At 34.3% G+C, this 11,212-nt stretch overlaps 2 long non-coding RNA genes across 3 annotated transcripts; both read left to right on the top strand.

Moving 5' to 3' along the window:
• The first annotated feature begins 669 nt into the window (after positions 1-669).
• Positions 670-2,408, top strand: LOC122592811. The gene is made up of 2 exons (XR_006322767.1): positions 670-888; positions 2,244-2,408. It is a non-coding gene; the product is annotated as an uncharacterized LOC122592811 (long non-coding RNA).
• Positions 2,409-7,026: 4,618 nt separating this feature from the next.
• Positions 7,027-10,189, top strand: LOC122592809. 2 transcript variants are annotated; one of them, XR_006322764.1, is made up of 5 exons: positions 7,029-8,639; positions 8,732-9,092; positions 9,235-9,431; positions 9,520-9,688; positions 9,787-10,189. It is a non-coding gene; the product is annotated as an uncharacterized LOC122592809 (long non-coding RNA). The 2 variants fall into 2 exon arrangements; XR_006322763.1 differs by having other exon boundaries at positions 7,027-9,092.
• Positions 10,190-11,212: the final 1,023 nt, after the last annotated feature.

Raw genomic sequence — 11,212 nt, 5'->3', positions numbered from 1 at the left:
CGAGATATATGTTGATGCTTTCTTATTCGAGATATATGTTTATGTTTTCTTATATGGTAACTTTCTAACGTAAGAACTCATGAGGTTAAATAATAAAGATACATAAAAGAGCAAGTATGATGAAGGTTATGTGAAAATGTCAAAAACTCCAATTTTGTAAATACTATTATTAAAACAATCATAGTTTAGTAAATATTTCTACAACTACTCCTATTTGGTAAATATTTTTTTTTTTATAAACATCACAGTTTGGTTAAAAACTCATATTTTTAGTGGGTTATTTTTATTTAAAAACACTAAAATTATATGACCTCATAGTTAAAACAAAAACTGTTAAAGAAAATTCATGGGCTTACTTGTGTAATTTTATCACTCTTATACAAATAGTAAAAATACGTTTGTGTTGTTGGGATGAAACTGAACTAAAAGCTATTTTATTACTTTAATTGAAGTTAGTGTTGAGATGAAAACTTGTGTTATGTACACTTATCACAATTTCATGTGGTTTCGTTTGGTTACTTTTGAACACATATTAAAGTACGAGTATCAAACTAAACGTCAATTTTTGACCATAGTTTAAGAAGATCAAAACATAACCCAACCCTAGTTAAAAGAAAAGGCTTATATAAAAGCTAGAGAACCATATTGTGTTTACTTGAATCTTCTCATTCTTTATTTAAATCTCTATCTTATTTCTCTGCCTTCCTTAACATAAAAAACTTCTTCAATCTTCAATATACCAACAACAAAAACACCACATAAAGAAAGAACCCATTTACAACTCATCTGTCCACTATGAACATAAAGAAAGAACCCATTTCACTTTTGGGCCGGAGGTCCTTTCCACGCCGGTGGATCTGGAAGCAGCCTATCTACTTTTGAATTGGGGTAAGGTCTGTCTACATCATACCTCCCCAATAGCCCGGCTTGTGTCGGGATTGGATACCTTGTTGTTGTTGTTGTTGTCCACTATGAACAACAGTTCAACAAATGCAAGGAAGCATTTACAACTTTTCAGTCTACTATGAACCACCACTCACCAGGTTGAGTTATCCGGGTCGGGTCAGTTCAACAAATGTTATGGTTTCCGGGTTGGATCAAGAAATGAATAAAAAAACCCATTTACAACTTATTTCTCTACTATGAACCACCACTCACTAGGTTGAGTTATCCGGGTCGGGTCAGCTCAACAAATGTTATGGTTTCCCGGTCGGGTCGATGAATCCACTTGCTTACAAGTTAGTGCATCTCCAATGGTTTTGAAAAACCTTTAACTCCAATGGTAAAAGTCTTTTAAACCTCAAAAACCATTAAATTACAATTTAATATTGATGGAAGTGAGTGTTGATTTTTTTCAATATGTTGAGGTTTTCTGAAAAAAAATCATCTAACCTAAAAGTTTTTTAGTTTTTGAAAATTTCCTCATCGTAGCATTAAAAATGATTCATCGATTGCGTGAAAACTACAGTAACGGATCTTTCTTTAAAGTTGGATGAGCCGACCCATTTAACACAAAAGTTCCATCCGCCCATTTAACACAAAAATGCAGAGACATATATATGACTTTTTAAGATATATTTTTTACACCAAAAATTTTATGCTTTTGCATATTGACACTACAATTTTAAGATTGTTTACGTAATCCCACATATCTTATCATTTTTGTTTACACCATATTTTTTTTTTTACATTTAAAATTTCATTTTAAATGGTAAGCGAACGCTATTCACTTCAAATTCACACAAAAGTTTTTATGTTCTTTTTTTAACTTACCACATACCAACTTTTTTTTAATTTTTGATCAAATAAATACTACATTTTCTCTTCAAAATGTTTGTGGTTTTTTAACTCCAATTAATGAACCTATATCTATTTGTAACACATAAGAAACAAGGTTAGATTAAGTGGTTAACACTTTTGCTTCTAGACATAGAGGTCACGGGTTCTATCATCCCTTGCACGGCCGCAAGTCCTTTTCTATTTTTAGATAGAACCGGAAAGCAGTCTCTCTACACCGTCGTGGTAGGGGTAACGCTGTCTACATCTTAACCTCCCCCATACACCGTTGAGGTATTGGGACCTAAAACTCGTGAAAGACGACATTGAGCGTTACTTTCTTATCTATTTGTAACACATAATTTCGTCGTTATCGAAATGCCGACATTAATAACTAAAATATTTCATTGTCATATTTTTTCTATTATTGCTACGTATTAGGTTTGTAACATATTTTCTTTTTTTAGGGGGAATATGAGGCTTTTAGACACTTAAGTTGGGTGAAAAACCCCTCAGATTTTTTTAGGTAAAGCAGAGGTTGATTATGTAAAATTCAGGAGAGTTTATGTAAAATTTAGGGGGTTATGTATGTTTATCAAATTCAAATGTTTAATCTGTAACTTTTAAGGTGATGCATATGTGTAAATGTTATATGATGTTAACATTAGGGTGATGCACTCGTATCAATTTCACAAATGTTAAATAGCCCCCTTTGAATTTTATAGTTTGTGCGTGAAACATCATCTAACTAAAACTCCATCCGTCCCATTTTAGTTGTCATGTTGACTAACTTTGACCGTAAATAACTTTATTTGTACTATATGTTAGTTGATGAAACTTATATGAACGAAAAGTACATTAAAAACCCAATTCATTCATATATTTTATATTAAGTGTTACGTGACACAAACAAAGTTATTTATGGTCAAAGTTGGTCAACATGACAACTAAAATGGGACGGAGGAAGTATAAGTTATTCCTTATTAATATATATATTGTTAGATATATTTAGTTATTTCTATTAATAAATTTATTTTAATAGATTTAAATAATCTTTATTAATAGTTCACAAAGGTAATGTCTCCCGAGACAACGTCCGAGTGACATATCTCATTTTATTTTTATAAAATAATAATTTTTTTACTCCCTCGGTCACTCCTTCACAATTTCAAATCCGATTAAATTTTCCTCCCAAAATTCCCTCAAACTCAAAACCCTAATTTTAAAAAACTGGCGAAATTCTTATCATCTTTACTCATTGTTGTTGATGTTATTCTACTCATCATTTCTCCCGTTAACATCAGGTTACTTACTATACACTTTTTGATTTCTGACTTTTTTTCGATAATCACTTTTTATATGTTTTTTGTATAATTTCTGTATATGTTAGTACTCGCAAGTATGAATCGTATTCCATATACGCTCGTTTTTTTTTTCCATTTTTTAATCTATTATATCCACGTTTGTAGCGGATGACTTGCTTTATGAATTTAATCACTATTTTGTACATATGTGTAGCTGATCACTATAATTATGTTTGTATACATCAACTGTTGATCTCTTTTTTTTCACTAATTTTTTACACTTTTAATTTATTTTTTTATGTTTTATATATTATTGTATGTATAGTATGAATCGTATCCGTTATACGCTCGTTTTTTTTCAGAATTTTTTCAATATATTATATCTACATATGTAGTTGATGACTTGTTTTATGAATTTAATCACTATTTTATACATATATGTGTAGATTATCACTGTATATAATGATATATATATATATATAAACATATTTGAATATATTAACTATTGTAGTTTATCTCTATTTTTCACTAATTTCTATTAATTTTTTCACTAATTTGACATGTTTTATGAATTTAATCATTCTTTTGTATATATAGCTACTCACTCTATCATGCTATATATATACATATATATATATATATATATCAACTATTGTAGTCTATATCTATTTTTTACTATTTTTTATCAATTTTTTAACTAATTTTTATCTAATACTATGATGTTTAGTTAGAGTTCCTGTACTAAAGCTTTGAAAGGTGATAAGCGTGTATCTCGTGTATCTGTTACTTCATATCTGGATCGAGCTTTACCCTATGTGTTCTCCTGCTCTATGATTATTGTGTTGGTATCGAGGTGTCTGTTCGGATTTTGTCACTCGGTTAACCGTGGTAAGACTAGAGAATAACGCTTGATCACACTATTAGGGTTATGTCCGTCCATGTTAGCTTTTAGTGCCTTTTTTGTTACTATGCTCCTAAACATTCGATCGGTTCCCTTGTTTCTTATGCAATGCTGGATTTAGTTTTTCCATTAATTGGAGTTCTATTCTGTATGCTTACTTTGGAGATTTCTAAGAGGCCGCACAATCATGATAGCTCCGTAGATTCATTGACAACTATGACTAAGAAGATACATTACCCCCTTGTTTAACTTGTAAGACACAGTTTGAAGTTGGAGTCTAAATCCCTTGATAAAATAATAACAAGCTATGTTTTTGCTCAAGTTTGGTTTGTGTTCTTAAGCTTTGGTATCTAGTTTATTCAGCACCTATATAGATTTGGAGTGTGACACTTGATATTGGACTATTGGTAACCATTGGTGTTTTTGTCCATATTATCTTTGAATCGGGTGCTCATCCTTTGTATGAGATTGTTAAAAAGGATCCGTTAGAGGGGAATATTCCAACACAACATCGCCTAATTGTTGTAATTATGATATTCAATATTTTTCGGGTTAGCAGAGCATCCATTGTTTTTGAATTTTTATGGTTTCTTTTCCTGAATTTTGATCTAATTTTGATATGCAGTTTTTAAGGAATTTGTGGTGGCCTACCTTGTAGATTTTGATCGCTTAGATCATGGTTTGTTCTCGGTATATCTGCTGATTGAGGGTTTGGTGGGCGTCGTCTTATTTTGAATCGAGTTCAATCCGTTGATCTATATTGAAACAAGCAGAAGGTCGTTCTCCTTTTTGGACGATACTAATCAAGCTTGCTTTGTTGAGATGCAAGCTTGCTTTTTGTTGAGATCAGATACTAATCAAGTTAGGCATAGCTGGTCTTTAAACCAAATCAAGATGCAGCTGTCACAATGGAGAAAAGGTTCATTCTCCATTGTGACAGCTGCATCTTGATTTGGTTTAAAGACCAGCTATGCCTAGCTTGATAGCTTGATTAGTATCTGATCTCAACAAAAAGCAAGCTTGCATCTCAACAAAGCAAGCTTGATTAGTATCGTCCAAAAAGGAGAACGACCTTCTGCTTGTTTCAACATAGATCAACGGATTGAAATAGATCCAAAATAAGACGACGCCCACCAAACCCTCAAGCAGCAGATATATCGAGAACAAACCATGATCCAAGCAATCAAAATCTACAAGGTAGGCCACCACAAATTCCTGAAAAATTGCATATCAAAATTAGAACAAAATTCAGGAAAAGAAACCATAAAAATTCAAAAATAATGTATGCTTTGCTAACGTGAAAAATATTGAATATCATGATTACAACGATTAGGCGATGTTGTGTCTAACCGATCCTTTTTAACAATTTCATACAAAGGATGAGCACCAAATTTAGAGAGAATGTGGACAAAAACATCAATGGTTACCAATATCAAGTGTCATACTCCAAATCCACATAGGTGCTTAATAAACTAAATACCAAAGCTTAAGAACATAAACCAAACTTGAGCAAAAACATAGCTTGTTATTTTATCAACGGATTTAGACTCCAACTTCAAACTGTGTCCTACAAGTTAAGCAAGGGGGTAATGTATCTTCTTAGTCTTAGTTGCCGATGAATCTACGGAGCTATCATGATTCTGCGGCCTCTTAGAAATCTCCAAAGTAAGCATACGGAATAGAACTCCAATTAATGGAAAAACCAGATCCAACATTGCATAAGAACTGATCGAATGTTTGGGAGCATAGTAACAAAAAAGGCACTAAAAGCTAACATGGACGGACATAACCCTAACAGTGTGATCAAGCGTTATTCTCTAGTCTTATTGCGGTTAACCGAGTGCCAAAATCCAAACAGACACCCCGATACCAACACAATAATCATAGAGCAGGAAAACACATAGGGCAAAGCTCGATCGAGAGATGAAGTAACAGATACACGAGATACACACTTATCACTTTTCAAAGCTTTGGTACAGGAACTGTAATTAAACATCATAGTATTAGATAAAAATTAGTGAAAAAATTGATAAAAATTAGTGAAAAATAAATATCGACTACAATAGTTGATATGTATATATAGCATGATACAGTGAGTAGCTACACATATATGTACAAAATAGTGATTAAATTCATAAAACATGTCAAATTAGTAAAATAGAGATAAACTACAATAGTTGATATAATCAAGCTATGAGCTAGGCATAGCTGGTCTTTAAACCAAATCAAGATGCGGCTGTCACAAAGGAAAATGAACCGCAGGATTTGTCGTCCAAAAAGGAAATGACCTTCTACTTGTTTCAACAGATTGAAATAGATCCAAAAGAAGACGACGCCCACCAAACCCTCAACCAGCAGATATACCGAGAACAAACTATGATCGAAGCGATCAAATTCTACAAGGTAGGCCACCACAAATTCCTAAAAAATTGCATATCAAAATTAGGATAAAATTCAGAAAAAGAAACCATAAAAAATCAAAAAGATTGGATGCTCTGCTAACCTAAAAAATATTGAATATCATGATTACAATAATTAGGTGATGTTGTGTCTATCAGATCCTTTTTAATAATCTCATACAAAAGATGAGCACCAAATTTAGAGAGAATATGGACAAAAACACCAATGGTTACTAATATCAAATGTCATACTTCAAATCCACATAGTTGCTTAATAAACTGGATACCAAAGCTTAAGAACAAAAACCAAACTGGAGCAAAAACATAGCCTGTTATTTTATCAAGGGATTTAGATTGCAACTTCAAACTGTGTCCTACAAGGTAAGCAAGGGGTACTGTATCTTCATTGTCCTAGTTGCCAATGAATCTACGAAGCTATCATGCTTCTGCAGCCTCGTAAAAATCTCCATTATTTTTAGCTAAGGTTCTTTTTTAATAGACTGGTTATATTGTTTTTAGTATGACAAATATCCGTATTGTATAAATGATTGTTAATGGAGATATAGAAATAAAGTTGTTACATTTAAAGCAGATAAGATGAGTACCAATATCAGGTTTTTTTTTTTTTTTTTTTTTTTTTTTTTTTTATGGATTGTGCAGCATGATTTGCTTTTTGGCCTAGTGATATTGAGGTGTGACCCATTAAACATCCATCAACATTTTGTTGGTTCAAGTCCCATGGTGGAAAAGTTTGGATATATTGCTTTCCAACATTATTATATGTCTGTTAACTGGATAAGTACAAATGTTTTTTCCCATTCAACATAGACCAACAAACATGAAAAAAAAATCCAACCTTGACCTAAACCCCATGTAGAAAAGAGCTTAAGATCCATAAACTTGAAATCTTGGATATATATATATCTTACATAAAATGCCCCTAGTATACAAGTACAAAACAATGTATAGAAAGAAAAAAAGTGTCCTCTTCTGGTGAACAGGCATATTTCGAGCAATTGGAAGACTATAGTCAAAGCGATTAACTCTACTAAGGTTGCAAACCTCGGGCTGAATCAACTCATTAAAGGTGCTTGTGGCAATGGTCTGGATATCAAATTCTGGCTGGATGTGTGGGCAGTTAATGAACCATTCAAAGATTGTTTTCCAAATCTTTTTGCACTTGTAAAGGTCAAAAATTGTAAGGTGTTCAATCGCCACGACAGGGGCTTTGCCTCAACCTCGCCATCTTGGAATTGGAAGAGAACTCCTCGATCGGATGAGGAAATGGAGGAGTGGAAAAAGTTGTGCACCTGTCTGGATGGGTTACATCTCTCAGAATCATGTGACAAGTGGTTTTGGCAAGGTATTGATGACGGTATAATCAGTAAAGGGTCTTATCCATAGCTCTAAAGACTATGGCAACAGGTATGTTTTCTCTTGGTCTAAATGGGTTTCTCTTAAGGTGAATATCTTTATGTGGAGGGTAGTCATGGATCGTATTCCGACGTTGGAGGCCCTTAGTGTTCGAAATTGTGTTTTTGGTGATGGTTTATGCGAGCTATGTGGGGACAATCTAGAAACAGTGGACCATTTGTTTTGTGGTTGTGAACTAGCAAACTTGATCTGGAACTTCGTTAGCATTTGGTGTAAGGCAAACCCGTTTTTCGTCTTTACCATTACAGATTTGGTTGAGATATACGAGAATGTGGGAATTGGGAAGAAGGAAAGGAAGGATCTAAAAGGAATCATCATGGTAGCTTTGCTGGTGTATCCGGAAGACGAGGAACGAAAGAAGGTTTTCAAACTCTAACTTCCATATCCATAAGATTGTACAAGATATTAAGGCGCTCTCGTTCATTTGGTATAGAAATAGGAAGAAGACTTTTCAAGAAAAAAAAAATAGGAAGAAGAATGAATGCATCAGTCGGTCGGATTGGAGCAGTTTTAATATAATGTAATTGTTGTATATTCGATGTAATAGTTGTATCACCGGTTTTGGTGGATACTTGTGAATGAAATTTACCTTTAAAAAAAAAAAAGTGTCAAAATCTCTTGCAGGCCATTTCTTTTCTCTACTCATCAACACACATTCCCAACAAATTCCCATCTTTTCCCTCTCCAATATTTTCCTCAAATACTCACAGCCCATAACAGCCTGCGAACAGAGTAAAGAACAGAGTGACGGGATCCAAGATCAATTACAAGAAGACGACCCATTTAAGTAAGATGACGAGAAAAGGAGCACACAGATGGCCAGATGTACACCGGAACTTGAAGTTTCTCTTGTTATTATAAAATTCCAACACTTACTAGTATCCATTTAATTCGTGGATTATTCTTTTGGTTAACAGATAGTAACTTTGGGTGGTGGTCCTCAAATTACGTCTTCTAATCAAATCGTTTATGAGCGAGATAATGAACCTCTTGGACCGGCAAACATACTATTTGACTTCTGAAAGGAGGTTGGGTGTCAGCAATGTTGGACAAAGGGACAACCCAGGATATACCGCATCGAGTTCACGCCAGTTCACAAACATTTTAGATTCGGAACTGTTCCAAACACTGTGAATATCAGCCGGATCTTTAAGATACTACGGTTTAGGCCTAGAGAACGGTAACTACACCGTGAATCTTCAGTTTGCAGAACTACCTAAAGAAGATGGCCAAACTTGGAGAAGCAGAGGAAGGCGTGTCTTTGACATTTATCTGCAGGTCTTTGTTTTCATTTTTATCATATTTGAGGTTGGAACTTATTAGCCGCACCAGCCTGTGTTAGTATGCAATAACCAGTTCCGAGCATCTAGTATTAATATTGTTTTCCTTGTTTGATATCTTCAATTTTTGTTTATTCCAGGAACTTGGAGTTTCAAGATTTCGACATAAAACAAGCAGGAGAGGGAGTCTCTTTCAGACTTGTTACTAGGGAAGCAATTGTTCAGGTTTCAAATAACTACCTTGAGATACACTTATTCTGGTATAGGAAAGGAACTTGTTGTGTGCCTAATCAATGAACTTTTGGACCTCTTATCTAAGCAGTCAGTGCCACCTCAAGTAAAGTTTATTTCTTGAAATTTACTGCCAAACTTTGATCTCTTGACACTTGACAAATGATGCTCTTTATAACTTATCTTATGTGCAGATTTCACCCCCACTGGCAACAATCCACCTTCAAGAAGGAAGACGAACAGGACCGATTTGATTGTACGGATTTTGGTCCCCATTGTGGTTGTATGGTTTCTGTCATTATAAGTCAGTATATATTATTCGTCACCGTAGGAAAAAGCAGGATACCTCCGACAATTATGAAGGTAGTTTTATGCATTTTTCCTTGTGGCATAGTGAAACAACTAAACAGAAGTTAGATAAATGCAAGTTTTACGCACTAACATACTTCACTGATTTGCAGAGTTTTTGGCAATTGATGCTAAACCATATACCTTTAGTTATGGAGAGCTAAGAGATGCAACAGGTGATTTTAGTCCTGAAAATAAGCTTGGCGAGGGAGGTTTTCGACCTGTTATAAGGCAGTATATGCATTATATCAAGAGTACATAGTTGCTTCCGTAGGTCAAAACCCCCTAAATTCTCTTGGATGGTGAACAGGGAAAACTAGACGACGGGAGACTAATTGTTACGGGTCATTAGGATTAAGGGTCATATTAGTCGAGTTTAATAGTTTAGGGGGGTCTTTTGTAATTGTCAAATGGTTGTTAACATTAGAGGGAAAGTTAGTTACAACGAAATCAACATATATACTCAATTACTTGTAATATTGTGACGGTTATGAATAAATCAAATCATTTCTCTCCTCTCCTCTCCTAAATTCTCTTTAACAAATTGGTATTAGAGTTGTCCGATTCTCGGCAGTTACGGATCCCGATCTTCTTCTTTGGTAAGCTTTGTTCTCTGGCGAGCAAATTTCATCAAAATTAAACCTTAAATTCACAAATTAAACAATGGGAACCAGAAATAAAACCAAAGAAATGGAAAAATTGAATAAAGATAATGAAAGATTAGCGAAGGAAGTTTCTACAACTCAAAATGAGATGAATTCCTTAAGGTCCACCGTTCAAACCTTACTATCACAAATGGCCGCCATGGAAAAACAACGAGCAGTTGTTGTGAGGTCAGAAGGGGAAAGATTCAGCAACAATCGCTTGGCGAAGTTGGATTTTCCAAGATTTGAGGGTGATGATGTTGAGGGATGGTTGTATAAATGTGAGCATTTCTTTGTGATTGATGATACTCTGGTTAACCGGAAAGTGAGATATGCCGCCATTCACATGGATGGCAGAGCACTTTCTTGGCATCAAGGGTACATTAAGTTGAGTGGAAAAGAAATGGACGAGATCCAGTGGGAAGAGTATTCCAGATCAGCAGTGGCCAGATTTTCGACTGCAACAATGGAGGATGCAATGGGTTCTCTCAAGGCTTTGACTTAGAGTGGAGAATTGGATGACTATTATGATGAATTTGACAGGCTTCTTAATAAGATAACACTTTGTGAAGAATATACAATTAGTTTGTTCATTGAAGGGTTGAACCAGAGATAAAATGTCCATTAAAGATGTTCCAACCAAAAACACTTAAAGATACTCATGCTTAGGCAAAATTACAAAATCAAGCTAATAAGATTTCGGGGACTAAATCTTGGGGAAATAGTACTGGGAACATGAATTATGTACCAAGAAATAATGCTTCAGTTGGTGGTAATATGGGTAATTTGACCAAACCTCCCATTTTGGCTACCCCACTCAACCTTCTAGTCACTCATGAATTCAACTTTCAAATCCATATTGAGGAGATGTGCTCTGGTTTTCTTTGATGACATT

Source organism: Erigeron canadensis, chromosome 3 (genome assembly GCF_010389155.1).
Source record: "Erigeron canadensis isolate Cc75 chromosome 3, C_canadensis_v1, whole genome shotgun sequence".
NCBI lineage: Eukaryota > Viridiplantae > Streptophyta > Magnoliopsida > Asterales > Asteraceae > Erigeron > Erigeron canadensis.
The sequence above is the reverse complement of the archived record's forward strand: the minus strand, read 5'-3'. Positions and strand labels throughout refer to the sequence as shown.